The 22446-nt window shown below is 33.2% G+C and overlaps 1 long non-coding RNA gene across 2 annotated transcripts; it reads right to left on the bottom strand.

The window, feature by feature from the left end:
- Nucleotides 1-19330: 19330 nt before the first annotated feature.
- Nucleotides 19331-21814, bottom strand: LOC128281551 (uncharacterized). 2 transcript variants are annotated; one of them, XR_008271780.1, is made up of 3 exons: nt 21740-21811; nt 21033-21114; nt 19331-19580 (listed from the first exon to the last, which is right to left on the bottom strand). It is a non-coding gene; the product is annotated as an uncharacterized LOC128281551 (long non-coding RNA). The 2 variants fall into 2 exon arrangements; XR_008271779.1 differs by lacking the exon at nt 21033-21114 and having other exon boundaries at nt 21740-21814.
- Nucleotides 21815-22446: the final 632 nt, after the last annotated feature.

Genomic DNA, 22446 nt, shown 5'->3' with positions numbered 1-22446 from the left:
CTCTTGAAGATGTAAGAAATTGTTTTGATTCACATTAGAGATATTATAATCATTGGGGGTATTTAATAGATGTATTTTATCAATATCGAATCTCTTTTTAAGACTTTATTGGTATATGTCAATTTATATATGAATATTTCATATGTTAAGTGCTCAATCTGTAAGTCAAGATAAAACTTTATTTTTCTAAGATCTTTTATCTCAAACCCTTCTTTAAATAATTTATTATTTTGTAATCTCTTCAGAATTCTAACAATAATCATAATAAAACTATAATCATGATCTCCTATAAAAAAAATACATATAGGCATGTTAGATCATTTTAAAATTTTCTTTCAACTATTATTCACCGAGTCGAATTAACGCATATGTTTAAATAATTTTAATTCAAATAAATATTATTTGAGATTTTCTATATTTTCTAGCCTAAATCATATAAGGATTTTAATATAAATTTCACTACGTTGATTCATATAAAAAGTTGTAACAACAACCATTAAATACATGTTAAGTTTTTCATGAAGTCCAAACTAATAAGGAATCTAAAAGTTATTACATTAACCACAAAAATTATTATATCTTTTCATAATCAATGTCGAACTTTACGAAATCTCTTATATTACAAGTCATAATTTATATCTTAAGACTTCATTTTTCTTATTTTCTTTTTGCAAGATTGTCAATGTGTACCTCAATGGCTTTACACCATTTTGGTTAGTCATTTCTATTTCTACATTTCTAGACAATTTTATATTCAAGATCCTCATTTTCTTTCATTATTTCAACAATAATATTACATGCAAAACTATTATTGATAACATTTCATATTAAAATCTATTCATTTTATTATTTTCGGTTTTAATTCTAAGTACCTAAATCTCTTTTGGAGTTTTAACGATAGTTATTTCTTGGGTCTCTTATAGAACACCGTCTTTGATTATTATTATTTAATAATGTTAATAGTTGAATCTAAATTTTGAAATTTAAAAATAAAAGACTAATATTTAGAAATAAAAGTATATAGATTAAATTCTAATTTTTTAGAAATATAAAGACTTATGACATATTTTAACCTAATTTAATCTAGTTGATTTATGCAATTCAAAGAAAAAACATATAGAAAGTTGAAGTTGATAATTTTAATGGCTACAATTTTTTTCCCTTGCAACCTTCTTCTATACCTTCTTTCTATTTTACATGTATTTATACGAGGGAGATTTACTTACACTAATATAAAATTAAAACACTTTTGTAATTCTTTATATTATTAATATTTTTGTAATCGAGTCATCATATTTAAGTTGATTAACACTGATCATGTATGTCAAATGTAGCGACGTAAAAATTTTAGCTTGGTCGCTAATTGTGGCGATTTAGTGAAAACTTGACAAACTAAAATTTGATTTTAAAATAAAGAGGGGAGTCGCCACCGACCCCTTTCTTAGGTGTGATCGGACACCTAATGAATCATCTTCTTTTGAAAGAAAATTTATTTTTAAATAAAAAGAAGGCAGAGTTTAGGTCTACGTCAAAAGCCAGAGAAAATTAGGGTTCGAGAGTCGGTTATGCGCGAGTAAGGTATTAGCACCCTCGCGACGCCCAAAATTGGTATCATGCAAAACACGTGTTGTCTTAATTTTCAAAAATACGAATTCAATTTGACATTTAATCGTGATCCGATTGAAAATACGAGAATTTTTAAATTTTGATTTGTTAGAAGGGCGTTCCGTTTTCAACACGAGCCGATGTGATTCATCCAACATAGCGATGAAATCAACGACTTAGTGTTAAACCGATACGTTGCCTCGTGTATTGAAATTAAGTAGAAGACAAGAATAAGATTTTCGAGAAAATGCAAAGCAAATTGATATGAAATAAAAATAAATAAAAGAAAGAGCCAGAAATATATTGAAGCAAATAATAAATGTGACAATAATATTAAAAACGATAAGGATATATGCGACATTAAACATAATTCTAGAATTAAACATAAAATGGAAACAATGAATGTATATGTATACGCATATAATAATGGTATTTAGAACATGCACACAATAAATATGAAAATGTATAAATAACATAGTATTAAAAAGTATGTAGATAATGATGTTGAAAGATACGTACATAATACTGTAGAAGCCCAAATTGCCCGGGCCCGATTATATCAAAACCCAACCAAACCTCTAAACCCACTAAAACCCTTAACCCATTACCCATTACAAAACCCAAATATTAAACCCAATTCAAAAGCCCATTAAGCCCTCAAAAAAAAAAAAACCTAACCAAAAAAAAAAAAGAAAAACCTAACCCCCCAAAAAAAAACCAAGAAACCCTAGCCACTTAGTCACTTTCCCACTTGCCCCATTTTTCCTCCCATTTTTGATATCCATTGTCTACCACCACCACCTACAAAATAGAAAAAGAAATAATAGAAAATCATGTAAAAGATGGCTATAAAAAGTCATTCAAAAATCATGTAGATGGGGGATTTTTACAAAGATTGAAAAAAAAAAACACAAAAATCCCTTCAAATTTTGAACACAAAAAAAACATCAATAAAAAGGTTGCATCTTTTTCTTTTTTCCTATTCTTTCGAATCTTTTTTTTTTTTTTTTGTGTTGTTTTTTTTCTTTCTTTATATATACATATATTGTTAAAAATTTACCTTTTCCGCCACCACCCACGGTGGCGGCGATGGTCGACGACGGCGTGACGACGATCGACCGGTGACCGCCCCCTTGGCCGATTTCCTTTCCCCTCCCTCTCTCTTCTTTCCCCTTCTTTTTTTTAGGTATTTTATATATATTATGTATATATTTTTAATGCCATTAGTTATATATTTCTTATGTATATATTCTTAAATACTATTATATATACATATATATATATATATATATATATTTTAAATACCATATTGTGTATATATTATTATTACAAATTATTACTATTGCTAGTATTATTATAGCTATTATTATATTAGTGTATATTTTATGTACATATGTATATATATATATATTTTTTTTTTGTACATATCATTATTTTATATTATTGTTGTAAATTTTTTATGTACGTTTCCTAATATTTTCTTTTATTGTAGATATTATTATTATTATTATTACATACTTTTATTATATGCATATATATATATGTATTTTTATGTACATATTATTATTTTATATTATTATTACCAAATATATCATTTTTCTTATTTTATTATTAGTACATGATTTGTTTTTATTTTGTAAATATCATTATTATTGTTATTCTAATATTCTAGTATTCCATGTTAATATTTTTCATTAATGATATCATTTTTTTGCTTTCTTTATCTATTTTTAATTTCTCACTTTAGGAATATTTTTCTCATGTTTTAATTAATTTCAAAAATAAGGCAATGTACCGATTTAATATTAAGCCATCGATTTCATCGCTATGTTGGGTGAAATTAAATAAACTTGTGTTAAAAAACAGGACACCCTTTCTAAAAAAATCGAAAACTAAAATTCTTATTTTTCAATCGAATCACGATTAAATATTATATTGAACTCGTATTTTGAAAATAAAGTCAACACATGTTTATGAGATACCAATTTTGGGCGTCGCGAGGGTGCTAATACCTTCCTCGCAGAATCGACTCGAACCCCAATTTTTCTCTGGACTTTCACGTAGACCTAAATTTGGCCTTCTTTTTGTTTTGAAATAATTTTATTAGTTGTCCGATCACACCTATAAAAAAGGATCGGTGGCGACTCCCTTTGCTAATAAAATCGAAATTTGGTTTTCAAATGTTTAATAAATTGCCACAATTAGTGACCAAGCGAAACTAAAAAATTTTTTACGTCGTTACAGCTGGCGACTCCACTGGGGACGCTTTTTGAGAGTCGAGTCGAATTAAACTCGCGTTGTCAAAATTTTCAAAGTTCCTTGTTCAAATTAACATTTAGTCGTGATCCTCAAATTTTTTATTTTCAAAAAAATCATGCATTTGCATCGTGTTGTATATATTCTAACTTGTTTCATCCGGTTGTTTTTCAGCTTTAAATTTTTGTGATTTTGGTTTTGGTTTAGTTTTTTAAATAAAACGTAAAGGTTTGCAAGTTTCTCCCCACACACCGTGCACGTGCATTTTTGTTGCATAACATGAGCTCTATACCCGGGCTCCGTCCCTGTTAAGTGAAAGAAAACGCTACACCTTCGTGAGTTAACTCGTTCCTCCGCACAGGCTAGTGAATACTTTCGGGTTACATATGACTTATGCTTTCGTGAGTTAACTTGTCCCTCCGCATAGGCATAAGTAAATGTAATCCCTCGAATTGATCTCGTAAGCCTATGATGGGCCATGACCGAGGCTCTGTACTAATCTTAGTAGATGACAGTGCAGACGATTCGAGTACCCATCTAGAACCAAAACCGCATATAGTAAACCATACGAGCCATCCAACTAGAGCCATGCCGAACCTCCGCTCGTTTAGTAGTCACCGAAATATGTACACGGGAAAAACATATCTTACCTTCTATTTCTTTTACATTTGTGCTTTCTAAGCAAGGGAATCGAGTCTACTGGACCAAGTAGCTTAATTTGTTAGATTTTCCACAGTTTTTCTCTGTTTATATGTGTTGCGCTAACCAAGGTCGTTTGTCTGTATTTCTATTTTTCATCATGCATCGAAGGCATCTTGCTAGGAAGGTATTGATTAGAGATTGGTCGCCAAAAACGGGTTTCTAATGGAGGAGTCAATTATACGAGTGACCGAAACGTTGTGTAATAGACTCCTTTGATTAAGGAAATGCCTAAATAGGGGCTATCTTGAAATTAACACCAAATTTTTGCATATTCATTCATGACTGACATTAATTTGACATTCATGCATTCATTTATGCATCCATTCATTCATTGCATATCCCATACTCGTTCGCTGAGGTTAAAACATACAATTCGCAGTTGCAATACCACAAGACTGGAACCCGTTCCCTAACCATACTGAAGGGAATGTGAGCACAGTGGGGAAAGAAGATGAATGGCAAGTAGAAGATGGGTTTCTGAAATAAGAACACCTCTGCAGAAAATCTGGGAGGTACTAGTTGAAAAAGAGTTGCTCTATCGTCTTGACGGAGTATTCGAAGGAAAAGATGCAAAAGGTCACAGTTTTTGTGAGTTCCATGGCGTTGAAGGGCACGACATTGAGTCCTGCGATGAGTTCAGAGGATTACTGCAAAGTATGATGGATAACAAGGAGATTGGGATCTTTTATAAAAGTGAGGAGGCCGATAGAGGAGAAATATGCGCTCGACAATCAATCATCGGGTTTCCCATATAAGCGGACCGACCGTTAATAATTTATTATAACGCGAAGAAAGAGTGGTGAAGCCAAAATGATAATCAAGTACCATCTCATTTCCCTTATAAGAACAATAAAACAGTACCGTGGAGATACGATGTTAATATTGTCACACTGGAAGTTGGAAATTCCAAAGCCATAACTGAAGATGTGGGAGAGGTAGGTCATTTTACCCGAAGCGGACGGTGCTATTCTAAAGAAATTGAACCGGTAAAGAAAAGTAGTGACTCGAAGCAAAAAGGGAAAGCAGTGATGCACGAAGTCGAAGTCGAGCAAGAAATTCCACCCGTGCAAGAAACTAAAAAGCTTGTGAATGAGGAAGAACCTCAGGAATTCTTGAAATTTATCAAGCACAGTGAGTATAGTGTGGTGGAACAATTAAGCAAGCAGCCAGTACGGATCTCAGTTTTATCTCTACTCTTAAATTCGGAGCCACACATTAACGCTTTGCTGAAGGTGTTAAATCAAGCTTACGTAGCTAACAACATATCCGTTGAGAAGCTTGATAGGTGGGTTAACAATCTGAATGCGGACAATTTCATCTCTTTTAGTGATGATGAGATACCGCCAAATGGTAGAGGCTCGGTGAAAGCTACCGCACATCACAACTCGTTGCAAGGGCTACATAATACCAAACGTGCTCATCGATAATGGGTCAAGATTAAATGTTATGCCATTGGCCACGCTTTCCGAATCACCGATAGATTTGTCCTACTTAAGACTCGTCATTCCACGGTAAGGGCATTTGACGGGACAAGGCGAGAAGTTATGGGAAAGATTGAGATCCCTCTGGAGGTGGGCCCTTATATTTATGATGTTGAGTTCCAAGTCATGGACATTACGCCCTCTTATAATTGCCTTTTGGGAAGACCCTGGATCCATTCTGCTAAAGCAGTCCCATCATCCCTCCATCAAAAGGTGAAATTTATCATGGACATTGTTTGGTCACAGTCGAGGGCGAAAAAGATATTGTCGCATCTGTCTCTACCGATGCACCGTACTTGGAAGTGAACAAAGACGCACTGGAATGTTCCTTTCGATCCCTTGAATTTGTCAATGCCACTTTTGTTGTTGAGGAAAACAAAATTTCGGTGCCAAAACTGTCGAGAAATACTAGAATGGGGGTCAACTTGACCGTAGGAAGGGGAGCTCGAGCAAGAAGAGGTTTAGGTAGATATCTGCAAGGAATAGTCAAGGCTTTAAAGCCAGCACACCACAAGGCCCGATACGGTTTGGGGTTCCAGGCTGACATGCGTCAAAGAAGAAGACAGTGGAAGAAGGATCAGGAAAGAAGGATTGCAAGAACTTTGGACCGATAAGTAGAATGGGAGCCCATAACATACCCTCTTTTGTCAAAAACATTTACATCTGCGGGAATGATATACCCCGGACAGGATAATATACAAAGCACGCTGTTTTTAATTGAAATGGGTCTTCAGAATGTCAGTATATATGTCATTGACAAAGGAAGTGAGGCTATTAAAGATGTTTCAACGATACGCCATTGTCCTCCTGGTTTCATGTTGAACAATTGAACTGCCGAGTACCTTCATGTAGTTTATAAGTCTTGAGTAATGCTCAAACATTAACCTCTATTGTGTCCTTAGATATAATAGAACTCTTTGTAAGAGCTTGCATTCACTCTTTATCATTTAAATGAATATCAATGAAGATGCATTTTATCACGATCTTCGCATTATCACTAATTTCATAATCATCTCCTCATTTCATAGTCTATCTGTACATTTGCCTCATACCATACCATAACATTTCGTTTGTTGGTTCCAATACTTGGATACCCCTCTATAGTTTCCTTTTCCATTCAACTTTCAGGTGCTCAGATATCAATGGCATGAACAAACCCGTTACGAGTCCTGAAATCGATTTTGAAAAGACTGTTTGTTTAGGAGAATTCGAAGCCGAAGAAAATGCTGAAGACTATGTCTCGTCTCCTGAATTGTTAATAATGGTGGAACAAGAGGATAAACAGATTTTGCCTCATGAAGAATCTGTGGAAACAATAAACTTGGGCACTGAAGAAAGGAAACAAGAAGTGAAGATTGGGACTTCTATTTCAGAGAGCACTAGGCATAATTTGATCGCTTTGCTCTGTGAGTACAAAGATGTTTTCACATGGTCATACCAGGATATGCCAGGGCTAGATGAAGATTTAGTGGTCCACAAGCTCCCATTAAAGCCAGAATGCAAGCCTATCCAGCAAAAATTAAGACGGATGAGACCCGAAATGCTGTTGAAAATAAAAGAGAAAGTCAAGAAGCAATTTGATGCTGGCTTCCTACAAGCCTCCAAATATCCAGAATGGGTGGCTAAGTAGTCCCGGTACCAAAGAAAGATGGCAAAGTACGAATGTGCGTGGATTACCGTGACCTGAATCGAGCAAGTCCTAAAGATAATTTTCCCTTACCACACATTGATACGTTGGTAGATAACACGGCAAAACATTCATTGTTTTCCTTCATGGATAGATTCTTGGGGTACAATCAGATCAAAATAGCCCCGGAAGATATGGAGAAAACTACCTTTATAACGATGTAGGGAACATTTTGCTACAAGGTGATGCCTTTTGGGTTAAAGAATGCAGGGGCAACATATCAGAGGGCTATGGTAACGTTATTCCATGATATGATGTATAAAGAAATAGAGGTCTATGTCGACGATATGATTGCTAAATCCCGAGGGGAAGAAGAGCATGTAGTGAACCTGAAGAAGTTCGACAGACTGAGAAAGTTCCAACTAAAGCTCAATCCGGCCAAATGTACGTTTGGAGCTACCTCAGGAAAATTGCTTGGTTTCATTGTCAGCGAGAGAGGTATTGAAGTTGATCCAGATAAAATAAAAGCCATTCAAGAGTTACCACCTCCACGCACGCAAAAGGAAGTCAGAAGATTTTTAGGGAGATTAAACTACATCGCCCGATTTATCGCTCAACTTACCGACCAATGCGACCCAATCTTTCGACTCCTTCGAAAACATAATCCCGGAGAATGGAACGAGGAATGCCAAGTGGCTTTTAACAAGATAAAACAGTATTTGTCTAGTCCTCCAGTACTAGTACCGCTAACTCCGGGAAGACCATTAATTTTGTATCTGACAGTGTTCGAAAATTCAATGGGTTGCGTACTGGGGCAACATGACGAGTCAGGAAAAAAAGAAAAGGCGATCTACTACCTCAGTAAAAAGTTCACTAAATATGAGGCAAAGTATTCATCCATTGAAAAATATTGTTGCGCTCTGGTTTGGGTAGCTCGGAGACTCAGGCAATACATGTTGTATCATACGACATGGTTAATTTCAAAGCTAGACCCAATAAAGTACATGATAGAATTACTTGCACTCTCAGGAAGAATGGCACGGTGGCAGATCTTACTATCAGAGTACGACATCGTCTATGTGAGTCAAAAGTCAATAAAAGGAAGCGCAATAGCTGACTTTTTGGTGACCCGAACAATGGATGAATATGAGTCATTGAGATTTGAATTCCCGGACGAAGATTTGATGTGCATTACAGAAAAAGAATGCGAGTCACCAAAAGAGAAGTCATGGAAGGTGAGCTTTGATGGTGCATCAAAAGCATTGGGACACGGGGTTGGAGCAGTCTTAGTATCACCAAAAGGGAACCATTACCCACTCACTGCCAGGTTGAACTTCTTCTGTACTAATAACATAGCGGAATATGAGGCATGTATCATGGGACTTCGTGCAGCTATTGAACGAAACGTCAAAACTTTAGAGGTATACGGAGACTCAACTTTGGTGATTTACCAAATCCACGGAGATTGGGAAGTGAGAGACTCGAAATTGATTAAGTCATGATGATTTAGTAGTGAATTGATCAAAGAATTCAAAGAAATAACTTTTCATTACTTCCCGAGAAGAAAACCAATTGGTGATGCATCGCCACCTTGGCTTCAATGTTCAAAGCAAGTAAAGAAGCGAAATAATGCCCTCAAAATGAGCATATATGAGGTCCCCGCACTTTGTTGTAGCATTGAGAAAGAGGCGACGGACGGCCATAGTTCCATGATATCTTAGAATATATCAAGAATCAAAGCTATCCCGAACAAGCGAATGAGAACGACAAAAGAACAATCGGAAGAATGGCAATGGATTTGTTCTTGATGGGGATATCTGTATAAAGAGGAAAGGATCAAGTACTTTTGAGATGTGTGGATGATGTTGAAGCCGAAAGATACTTGAAGATGTCCATGAAGGAATCATGGGACACATGCCAATGGTTTCAGTATGGCGGAAAAATTATGAGACTCGGTTACTACTGGTTGACGATGGAAAGCGACTGCATTAGTTTTGCCAGAAAATACCACAAATGTCAAATCTACGGCGATAAAAGTCATGCAGCCCTTTCGCCCCTTCACGTCATGACTTCTCCGTGGCCTTTTTCTATGTGGAGCATGGATGTCATAGGGCTTATTTTCCCGAAAGCTTCTAATGGACATCGATTCATTTTTGTGGTCATTGATTACTTCACAAAATGGATAGAAGCTTCTTCGTTTGCCAATGTGACCAAGACTGCAGTTTGCAGGTTTTTGAAGAAGGAAATCATTTGTTGATATGGTTTGCCTGAAAGAATCATTTCAGATAACGCCATGAATCTGAATAACAAGATGATGAAGGAAGTATGCGAGCAATTCCAAATAAAGCATCATAACTCCTCGCCCTATCGCCCAAAGATGAACGGGGCTGTTGAAGCAGCCAATAAAAATATTAAGAGGATCATTAGGAAAATGACTGAGACATTTAAAGATTGGCACGAGAAGCTTCCATTTGCTTTGTTTGCATATTGCACATCTGTACGAACATCTACGGGAGCAACTCCTTTCTCTCTAGTTTATGGAATGGAAGCTGTGCTACCTATCGAGGTTGAGATCCCTTCTCTACGAGTCTTAATGGAATCAAAGTTAGAAGAAGCAGAATGGGTACAAGCTCGATATGATCAGCTGAACCTTATTGAAGAAAAGCGTCTCAGGGCAATTTGTCACGGGCAGATGTACAAAAAAAGAATAATAGCAGCCCATGACAAAAAGGTACGACCAAGAGAATTCCATGAAGGAGAACTCGTGCTGAGAAAAATTCTCCCAATACAAAAAGATCTGCGAGGGAAATGGGCACCAAACTGGGAAGGACCGTACGTCATAAAGAAGGCATTCTCAGGAGGAGCTTTGATCCTTACCGAGATGGATGGGAAAGAGTTGTCGAATCCAGTGAACTCAGATGCTGTGAAGAAATATTATGCTTAAGATGAAAACTCGAAAAGGGCATCTTAAAAAAAAAAAAAGGGATCAAGGCGAAAACCCGAAAAGGGCGTCTTGATTAATACAAAAAGATTAGGATGAAAACCCGAGAGGGCGTCCTAATGAAACAAACTTGGCGGTCGAACGATAGGTCAAGCAGTGAGGCTACAGTATTTGAAGCATTTCTGAAAGCTCGAAATCTTCTACGCAAGAAGCCGCGCTCGAAAAGATTTTTGATTGAGGAACGAGGAAGAGTTCATGTGTTGAATATCTAGAGTATTTGTATCCGTTGAATACGATCCTTTCTTTCTTTTGACATTTTTACTCTCATTGGTTAACTTGCTTTGTTTGCCACATTTGAAATAGATGAATATGAAATATCATTTTGTTTCTATCGACCTTTTCATGCATCTCATTATGTGTTTATTTACATGATAAATGGTGAAATGACATACTCTAAACAAAAGAAATGTTAAGCATTACCGGATGAAAATTTGATAAGCACAAGAGTCTCAAAGTAAGAACAAAGATCAATCGAGGCGGAAGAGTGATATCTCGAGAAACGTCGGTTACTCGTGAAGCTTGAAGACAGTATAAGGCTCAAGAGAAAGTCGAGAATCAAAGCAATGAACACGGATCCTCAAAATCGTGGCTAAATGGACATACGACAAACATGCTTAAGGAGCACTGCATAATCATGTAGGCATAAAAGCATTTAAGACAAACATGTGCACATCATGATAACATCATACATGGCATATACAGTACTCCAACGAGCAAGAAATCTTGAATGAGAGTCGACTTGAATCAAAGGAAAAGACACCGAATTCTACCAATGGATGTGTTTTGGTATTTTGATGTTTTAATTCATGCTTTTCAAGGAAAATCAACTCATATTGCGAGAGATGAGTTGAGCCTCAAGACACGTTGAGGTATTTTTAATTGTTGTTTTCAAAATCAACTCATATTGCAATAAGTGAGTTGAGCCTCGGGGCACGCTGGGGTATTTTTAGTTTTAAATTGACTCATATTGCGAGAGGTGAGTTAAGCCTTTTAATTTTTGTTTTTCAAAATCAACTCATATTGCTAGTGGCGAGTTGAGCCTCGAGGCACGCTGAGGTATTTTCAATTTTTGTGTTTTAATTTCAACTCATATTGCGAGAGGTGAGTTGAGCCTCAGGACACGATGAGGTAATCTCAATTTCTGTTTGTCAAGAATCAACTCATATTGCGAGAGGTGGGTTGAACCTTTTAATTTCTACTTTTTCAAAATCAGCTCATATTGCGAGAGGTGAGTTGAGCCTCAGGTCACGCCGAGATATTTTCAAATTCTGTCTTCATTATTATGTTTTTGAAAGAATCAGCTCATATTGCGAGAGGTGAGTTGAGCCTCAGGTCACGTCGAGGTATTTTCAATTTCTGTTTTCATTATTATGTTTTTGAAAGAATCAACTCGTATTGCGAGAGGCGAGTTGAGCCTCAGGTCACACGCCGAGGTATTTTCAATTTCCGTTTTTCAATTTCTGTCTTTCAAAAAAAAATCAACTCATATTGCGAGAGGTGAGTTGAGCCTCAGGACACGCTGAGGTAATTTCAATTTCTGTTGTCAAAAAAATCAACTCGTATTACGAGTGGCGAGTTGAGCCTCAGGTCACACGCCGAGGTATTTTCAATTTCCGTTTTTCAATTTCTGCCTTTCAAAAAAATCAACTCATATTGCGAGAGGTGAGTTGAGCCTCGTGACACGCCGAGGTAATTTCAATTCTGTTGTCAAAAAGTCAACTCAGATTATGAAGCGGCGAGTTGAGCCTCAGGTCACACGCCGAGGTATTTTCAATTTCCGTTTTTCAATTTCTGACTTTCCAAAAAAAAAATCGACTCATATTGTGAGAGGTGAGTTGAGCCTTGGCTCACGCGCTGAGCTATTTTCAATTTCTGTCTTTCAAAAAAATCAACTCATATTGCGAGAGTTGAGTTGAGCCTCAGATCACACGTCGAGGTATTTTCAATTTCCGTTTTTCAATTTCTGTCTTTCAAAAAAATCAACTCATATTGCGAGAGGTGAGTTGAGCTTCAGATCACACACTGAGGTATTTTTTTTTACTTCAATTTATATTTTTCAAAAATCAACTCATATTGCGAGAGGTGAGTTGAGCCTCAGATCACACGCCGAGGTATTTTCAATTTCCATTTTCAATTTCTTTTCAAAATTCAACTCATATTGCGAGAAATGAGTTGAGCCTCAAGACACGTTGAGGTATTTTCAATTTCGTTTTCAAAAATCAACTTATATTGCGACGGTGAGTTGAGCCTTGGCTCACGCTACTGAGCTATTTTCAATTCGTCTTTCAAAAAATCAACTCATATTGCGAGAGGTGAGTTGAGCTTGAGATCACACACTGAGGTATTTTTTCAATTTATATTTTTCAAAAAATCAACTCACATTGCAAGATGTGAGTTGAGCCTCGAGTCACATGTCGAGGTATTTTCAAAATCTGTTTTCAAATTACATTTCAAAATCAACTCATATTGAGAAGTGAGTTGACCCTTGGCTCACGTCTTTGAGCTATTTTCAATTCTGTTTTTTTTCAAAAAATTCAACTCATATTGCGAGAGGTGAGTTGAGCTTTTAATTCTGCGAGAGTTGAGTTGAGTCTTTTAATTACTTTTTCAAAAATCAACTCATATTGCGAGAGGTGAGTTGAACCTCCAGTCACATATCGAGGTATTTTCAAAATCGCTTTTCAAGTTAAGTTTCAAAAATCAACTTATATTGCGAGAGGTGAGTTGAGCCTTGGCTCACGCGTGCTGAGCTATTTTCAATTTCTGTTTTTAATGTCTGTTTTTAGAGAGTCAATTCATATTGCAAAAAATGAGTTGAACTCAGGATCACATACCGAGTAGAGAATAAAGATTGAAGCTGATTGAAGACGTCAGATTCTGTCTCCTTAAAGTTGCAGATGGAGTTGATCGAGGCATCGATCTTGCCTTTCCGAGTCGCAGAGAGAAGACCAAAACCTTATCTCACTTGAAGCGATAGAAGAGCATATTGAAGTTGTAGATCTTATCTTTACGAGTTACAATGAAGCGGATCGAAGCCACAAATCTCATATCCTTGAAGTTACATTGGAGCAGATTGAAGCTACAAGACATATCTCCGAATTTGCAGTGGATTGAACCAAAGCTACAAGATGCGGTGGACTGAAAAGGGACTAACTAAACAAGAAGAGTTTCAAAGCAAGTCAAGACCTAGCAAGACCGGACAAGTTTGGTCTTCCTTGAAAGTCTTTGCTCTATTATCGTTGCACGACAATGAGCAAAGAGGGGCAGCTGTAGAAGCCCAAATTGCCCGGGCCCGATTATATCAAAACCCAACCAAACCTCTAAACCCACTAAAACCCTTAACCCATGACCCATTTACATCTACCCAAACCCATTACAAAACCCAAATATTAAACCCAATTCAAAAGCCCATTAAGCCCTCCCAAAGAAAAAACCTAACCAAAAAAAAAACCTAACCCAAAAAAAAAAACCTAACCCCCCCCAAAAAAAAACCAAGAAACCCTAGCCACCTAGCCACTTTCCCACTTGTCCCATTTTTCCTCCCATTTTTGATATCCATTGTCTACCACCACCACCTACAAAATAGAAAAAGAAATAATAGAAAATCATGTAAAAGGTGGCTATAAAAAGTCATTCAAAAATCATGTAGAGGGGGGATTTTTACAAAGATTGAAAAAAAAAAACACAAAAATCCCTTCAAATTTTGAACACAAAAAAAACATCAATAAAAAGGTTGCATCTTTTCTTTTTCCTCTTCTTTCGAATCTTTTTTTTTTTTTTTGTGTTGTTTTTTTCTTTCTTTATATATATATATATTGTTAAAAATTTTACCTTTTCCGCCACCGTGGGCGGTGGTCGACGATGGCGACGACCGACGATCGACGCTGACTGACCCCCCCTTGGCCGGATTTCCTTTCCCCTCCTTCTCTCTTCTTTCCCCTTCTTTTTTTTTTAGGTATTTTATATATATTATGTATATATTTTTAATGCCATTAGTTATATATTTCTTATGTATATATTCTTAAATACTATTATATATACATATATATATATATATATTTTAAATACCATATTGTGTATATATTATTATTACAAATTATTACTATTGCTAGTATTATTATATCTATTATTATATTAGTGTATATTTTATGTACATATGTATGTATATATATATATATTTTTTGTACATATCATTATTTTATATTATTGTTGTAAATTTTTATGTACGTTTCCTAATATTTTCTTTTATTGTAGATATTATTATTATTATTATTACATACTTTTATTATATGCATATATATATATGTATTTTTATGTACATATTATTATTTTATATTATTATTACCAAATATATCATTTTTCCTATTTTATTATTAGTACATGATTTGTTTTTATTTTGTAAATATCATTATTATTGTTATTCTAATATTCTAGTATTTCATGTTAATATTTTCATTAATGATATCATTTTTTTGCGTTCTTTATCTATTTTAATTTCTCACTTTAGGAATATTTTTTCTCATGTTTTAATTAATTTCAAAAATAAGGCAATGTACCGATTTAATATTAAGCCATCGATTTCATCGCTATGTTGGGTGAAATTTGTCGGCTTGTGTTAAAAAACGGGACACCCTTTCTAAAAAAAAATCGAAAACTAAAAATTCTTATTTTTCAATCGAATCACGATTAAATATTATATTGAACTCGTATTTTTGAAAATAAAGTCAACACATGTTTATGAGATACCAATTTTGGGCGTCGCGAGGGTGCTAATACCTTCCTCTCACAGAATCGACTCGAACCCCAATTTTCTCTGAACTTTCACGTAGACCTAAATTTGGCCTTCTTTTTGTTTTAAAATAATTTTATTAGGTGTCCGATCACACCTATAAAAAAGGATCGGTGGCGACTCCCTTTGCTAATAAAATCGAAATTTGGTTTTCAAATGTTTAATAAATCGCCACAATTAGTGACCAAGCGAAACTAAAAAATTTTTTACGTCGTTACAAATACGGTGTTACAAAAAAAACATACATCATGCAGTTATTAAAATATATATATATATATATATATATATATATAAGATAATACAAAAACATTAAAACGTATATATACATGACATACATAATAGGAAAAAATCTATGTAATATAGTATTGAAAATATATACAATATGATATTGAAAGGATAGATATATAATATAGTATGAAAAGTATAGGTACATAAAATATATATATATTTGTATATATATAAATAGTAATAGTGTAGGGATATACTATATAGTGTTTGAAATATATATCTAAGATAGTAAAAATATAACTAGTAATGTTAAAATATATACGTAATATATACATATATATGTAAAATAAATATTGAAAAATGTATGTACATGACATATATGAAAATATATACATAATAATATTGAAATAAAATAATTAGTGATAATAGTGAAAATAATAGGTATAATAATAAATACAATGATATATGAAAATAATACTATATGTAAAAGTATATACATACTCATATAATAAAATGTATGTACTAGTATTAACAGTAAATATAATAAGGATAAAAATAGTAATAATACGTACATAATATGGTATTAAAATTTATATTATATATATATATATAACATAGTATTTGAAAATATATATACATAAGATGATATAAAAATGTATTCATGGAATAGTATAAGAAACCTATGTAGCTAATAACATTAAAACACATACATAACATATAAAATATATAATATATATTGAAATGATAAATATATAAAAAAACTATTCATATTCCATGTAAATACATACACATATATATATAAATAATAATGGTGTTAGAAATATACAATATAGAGATATACATACAATAGTACAAAGGGTATATAACTAATAATATTAAAATATATACATAATAGTATATAAAAACATAATACTAAAAAATATATACACATAATACATATAAAAGCAATATATAGTATAAAAATGTACATAATATATGCATTGTTAGAAATAAAACAACTAATAATAATACTACCTAAATATATACATACGTAATAAAACATTTTAATAATAATAATAATAATAATAATAATAATAATAATATTGGAATGCAAAAATAAATATAATATTTAATAAAGAAACAAAAACAAATAAGAAAGGACTAAAATTGAACTAATAACAAAGTTTTGGGTGAATTTTAAAATAAAAGATAAACCAGAGGATCTATTTGAATGCGCGTGCAAATGTAGAGGGTCAAAAATGCAATAACCCCACTTTTCCCAAAACGCGCAGCATTCAAGGGACTAAATCAGAAATCGAAGCAAATTGTCGGGCCAAATTAAAAAATAGCAACAGACTTGATTGTAAAATAATAAAAATGCGGAAGGGCTAAACGCGCAAATAGCCCTTCCGTTAAAAAACACGCGGATCCTAGGCCAGAACTGGTCGGATCGGGTTGGGCTATGGCAAAACGAAGTCGTTTTGGGGCTAAAGGGCAGCCTCCAAAACGACGTCGTTTTGGGAGGCTATATAAGGGCCAAAATTTTTAAAATTCTCATTTGCAGTAACAAAAAGAAAAAAAAAGGAAAAGGGGAGAGGGGAGAGGAGAACTGGGGCGATTTCCGGCAATGGGCAGGTGGCTGGTGGCCAGTGGAGTGGTTGGGGGCAGAGGGCGAGTGGGCTGCTTAGGGTTTCAGTTATTCTAAAACCCTAAGTCTAGAGTTGGGCTTGTCAAATATTGGGCTTGGGTTTTAAGGTTTGGTGGGTATTGGGTTTAATTTTAGGTAATTGGGTTTGATTGTAATGGGTCTTGGGTCATTTGTATTCGGGCCCGGGTAATTTGGGGTGGTGGGCTAGGTAGATTTTGGATTGTAAATGGGTTTGGGTTTTGTGGGCAAATTTTGGGCTTCTACATCAAATTTTGTGGATCAATATAATAGAAATATCAAATTGATTTAACAATTTACATGTGTAATTATATTAATAAAATTTAAGTGTAAACTATAAAAATAGTCATTTTTTTGCCTCAGATTATATTGTAGTCACTTATATTTGAAATGTTATATTTTAGTCACTTATGTTATCATTTTATTACGAAATGGTCACTCTACCATTAAACTTCGTTACCTCTCTAACGACACTACTACGTAAGACATCTAAGTTGGCATTTAAAACTCATTTGGACTACCACGTAGGACTCTTATTAAGGAGGTAATGAAGCTTAACAGTAGAGTAATCACTTCGTAACAAAACAATAACGTAAATGACTAAAACGTAACATATAATTTTTTAATATATTTAAAAATTATAAATATAAAGAATCTTTAAAAGCTATATTTGTATATTCATGTTCAAAATATGTGACAAATATTTTTAAAAAAAATGTTTAATATTACATATTTGTCAAACAAACATCCCTTAGTGCTTAACAGCATCAAAATTTGCCTTTATATTTTTACATTAGTTTAAGGTTTGATAAAACCCACTAAGAAAACAGAAAAGCAGACCACCTGAAAGGCTGTTTTGTCTGCACTTTGAAGATTTTTCACTTCCCATTTTTTATTCTTCATTGTCTTTTTCTTTTATTATTATTATATATTAGTTTTTAAGTCTCTAGAAGAACAACATATGCTGTAATTTTCAATATTTGTTTAATTCTCACTAGTGTCTCTTAATTAATCCAAAGAGGCAAAAACATTTTAAGCCTTTTTTAAATCACTCAATATTAGTTTTATTATCTGATGATTGGTTGGAACTGAATTAAGAATTAGCTTAGCTTTGCCTAATTTATTGACTGCCTTTTTGAATTATTTTATATGCTTCAGCTTGAGAGAAATCATTGCTAAAAAGAGTGTGAAAATTTCGATCGGTTAAAATATAATTAAAATCGTTTAATTAATTAATTAATTATTAAAATTAATTCAATTAGAGTGTGATTCATTTTTGTTAAATTTCGATTATCAATTAATTCAAATCAAAATAGACATGCTCATAGGTCGTGTCACCTGTCTCGACCTAAAGACCTACTCGAAAAATAAGAGAGTTTGAGCAAAAGTATAGGCCCAAAAAATGAGCTTAGACAAAAAAAATAAGGCTCATTTTAAAAACGGGTCAGGCCTTAAGTAAGACATTTTTCACCTAAGCCCAGTTCGGCCCGAATTCGCTAAATGCAAAAAAAAAAAATCTGCTATTTTTTCTGTTATTTTAATATATTTTCTTGTTGTTTTCTCCCTATCTTACTACCATTTCACTATTATATTGTTACTATTTTGTTGTTATTATTTGGATATTGTATAACACTTATTTTATTGTTAATTTTGTTATTATTTTAGAGACATTTTCTTGTTAAGTTGCATAGATCTTAGTATTATTTAAGTATACATATTTTTAAAATTTTAATTAACTACTAAATATTTTAAAATTTTAATTAATTCGGTTAATGATAATTCAGGTCAAATATTTTACATGATGGCGGTCTTTACAATTTATGGGAAGTGAAACCTAAGATTTATCTATATATTTTTTAAGAGTCTAATTATGCTCTCGATCTTTAAATTCTCCGCCCATTTTGTAACACACTTCGCCCGTATCCCTCGCCGGAACAGGGTTCGAGGTGCTACCAAATTTAAACTCATCCATTTATATAAAACCATACCGTAAAAATTTTTGATCAATTTTAAACTTTTCATACACACGTATATTATCCTTTAATCGGGCTTACAAGGCCCAAAATATTCATGAGGCATTATTAAATATTTACCAATATCTTAGTCTTGTATTATTTACTTACTCAACTTTACAACACTATACATGTCATAGACTCGAAACACTAAGATTTACTTACACCGATAGCGTAGACTTGACAATGTGATAATATCTCTGATGGCCTCCAACCCGAGCTAACCTGACAACCCTAGGGAATATGGGAAAGAAAAGGGGAGTAAGCTTTACGCTTAGTAAGTTCATAAGAAAACAATAAGCAACTCATTAACAAGTTTTATCAATGTTTACAACATAATCACAAATTCACTACAAGTTGTCTTCCTGAGCAATAATAACTAAATTATTTATAGATGGAGCTACAAAACTCCAAATCAATTGCCGTTAATTTTCCCTCAAAATAGACTCATATATATTCCATCCATAAAATTTTCAGAATTTTAGGTTTGGCCAATAAATACCAGATTTTTCTTAAAGTTTCCCCTATTTCACTGTTTGACTAATCTGACCACTCTTCACTACGAATCAAATTTCTCATTGTACAGAATTCAAAATATGTTCAATTTGATTTATTTTGAAACTAGACTCATTAAGGAGTCTAAGCATATAAATTTTATCTTATAACCATTTTTGTACAAATTATAATGATTTTCTAAAAACAGAACAGGGGACCTTGAAGTTATTTGACTCTATCCCACGCCACTTCAAATATCTCATTATCAGCAATTCTTTTGCTTACACGGTTTCTTTTATAAGAAACTAGACTCATTAAGCTTTAATTACATAATTTATTCAGCTTCTAATTCAACTCCAACAATTTATTGTGATTTTCCAAAATTATGTTACTGCTGCTGTCCCAAGTAGATTTATTACAAATTTACTCTTTCACACATTCTTTGCATTCACATTATTTAAACATGTATATCACCAATCAATTTCATCACATATCTATAATTTCACTCAAGCATAATCTCAATACAATACATCATGCTCAATGATTCGCATACAACCGTTCAAATTAGCAATTATAAGATGATTCCGCACATAGTCCACCCTTATCGATAATTTACGATGGTTTTGCCCTTACTCACATATATGACATAGGCATTTTTACCTATGCTTCTCATTTCACACTCATGATTCAATTCCAATCGATCTAATATGCATAAGAATATATCACATACCTGGCCAACTTAATGCATTGAACAAATTCAATTGCCGATTTAACACAAGGTCTCATAGTCTTAAACTTTTATCAAATCACCGGCATTTAGCCTGCTAGGTTTTAAACCCGATAATATTATTCACCAGCTTAAAGCTTGCTAGGCTCAAAGCCCAAATATCACCATTATAAAGTCATCTCATAAACAATTCATATAATATAGCATGTATACCTGTTCACTTTACTCTATTTAATCATTCAATCACAATTTATAATTTCCCTTTGAATCATTCTATATTTTGCACACTAAGTGTCATTCCCAATATTTCGTACACTGAGTACCATATTTGATTGCCCCGCACACTAAGTGCCACATTTTGTCGATATGTCGTCAGACATTAAAATATTGACGTATATACAATTTATACAATATTAAAGCATTAGAAACATCAATTTAACAATGCTTATTGCATACAAACTTACCTGGCTAAATTGTAGAGATACCAAAGTTCAGGGGCATTTTGGTAATTTTCTCATTTTTCTCGATTTTCCACCCAATCTTGATCTAAATTAATAATTTCATTCAGTATATTAATTTAGACATTAAAACACCTCATTTCATACAATTTGATCATTTTTGTCATTTTTACAAAATTATCCCTAAAGTTTTACTTTTATTCATTTTAGTCCCTGAGCTCAAAACATGCAAATTAACCATTTTTAACCATAATTAAGCTTAGCCAAATGTTCATGGTATCAAAACAGTCCATAATTCACTTTATGGAAAAATTATAGTTTTGCCCCTAATATTTCAACTTCTTTACAATTTAGTCCCTATATCATAAAAATGCAAATTCATGAAATTGAGTAAAATTATACTATAGACGAATATCACTAGTGTCTCTAGCAGCCCACACATTTCATTTATTTGACATTTTAACCACAATGTTTTCACATTTATCAATTTAGCCCTTAATTGTCAATTTCACAAAAATTCACTTAACAAAAAGTGTTTAACTATCAACAAGGACTCATATTCTTCCATTAAACTTCAAAGCCCTATTATACTCATCAATGGCAAATATCAAACTATTCAATGGTTTTGCAAAATAGTCCCCTCATTAGATAGATTAAGCAACAACGATCCCGAAAATATAAAAATAATTAAAAACGAGACTAGAAATGCCTACCATGCATTAGCTGAAAGTTGGAAGCTTCTTCCATTGCTTCTCAAGCCTTCATATTCGGCTGGTAAAAAGAGAATGAAAAAGATGACACATTGATTCTTTTATTATATTCATATTATTATTATTTTTAACCAATTTACAATATTAACCTTTATACACTTTATTTATTACACCAAATGCCAAGCCATCATATCCCACTATCTCTTTAATGGGCTAATTACCAAATAAGGACTTCTACTTTTAAGTTCTATATCTATTTAATACCTTTAGGTTATAGAACACAACTTTTGCACTTTACACAATTTAGTCCTTTTTGTTTAATTAACTATCAAAACGATAAAATTTTTCAACGAAACTTTAATACCATCTTATTGCCACTATGTAAATATTTATAAAAATATTTACAACTCGGTTTATAGAAACAAGGTCCCGATACCTCATTTTCTAAACCCACTTGACCTTAGGGTCATATCACTTGAACTTAATAAATCGCTTATAAAACAAAAATCACAATATCAAAAATATTTTTAAAATCATAATTAACTCGTAAATATTAAATATAATATTTACCAACCTACTCGTTCGGATTTGGTGGCCCAGAAACCACTGTTCTGATCAACCCTAAAAAAAACGAGTCATTACACATTTAAAATTTAATCTTTTTATTTTTTATTTTGAAAATTTATTCCTTTTACTCTTTTAGTTTAATA

Source organism: Gossypium arboreum, chromosome 10, assembly GCF_025698485.1.
Source record: "Gossypium arboreum isolate Shixiya-1 chromosome 10, ASM2569848v2, whole genome shotgun sequence".
Classification (NCBI taxonomy): domain Eukaryota; kingdom Viridiplantae; phylum Streptophyta; class Magnoliopsida; order Malvales; family Malvaceae; genus Gossypium; species Gossypium arboreum.
The sequence above is the reverse complement of the archived record's forward strand: the minus strand, read 5'-3'. Positions and strand labels throughout refer to the sequence as shown.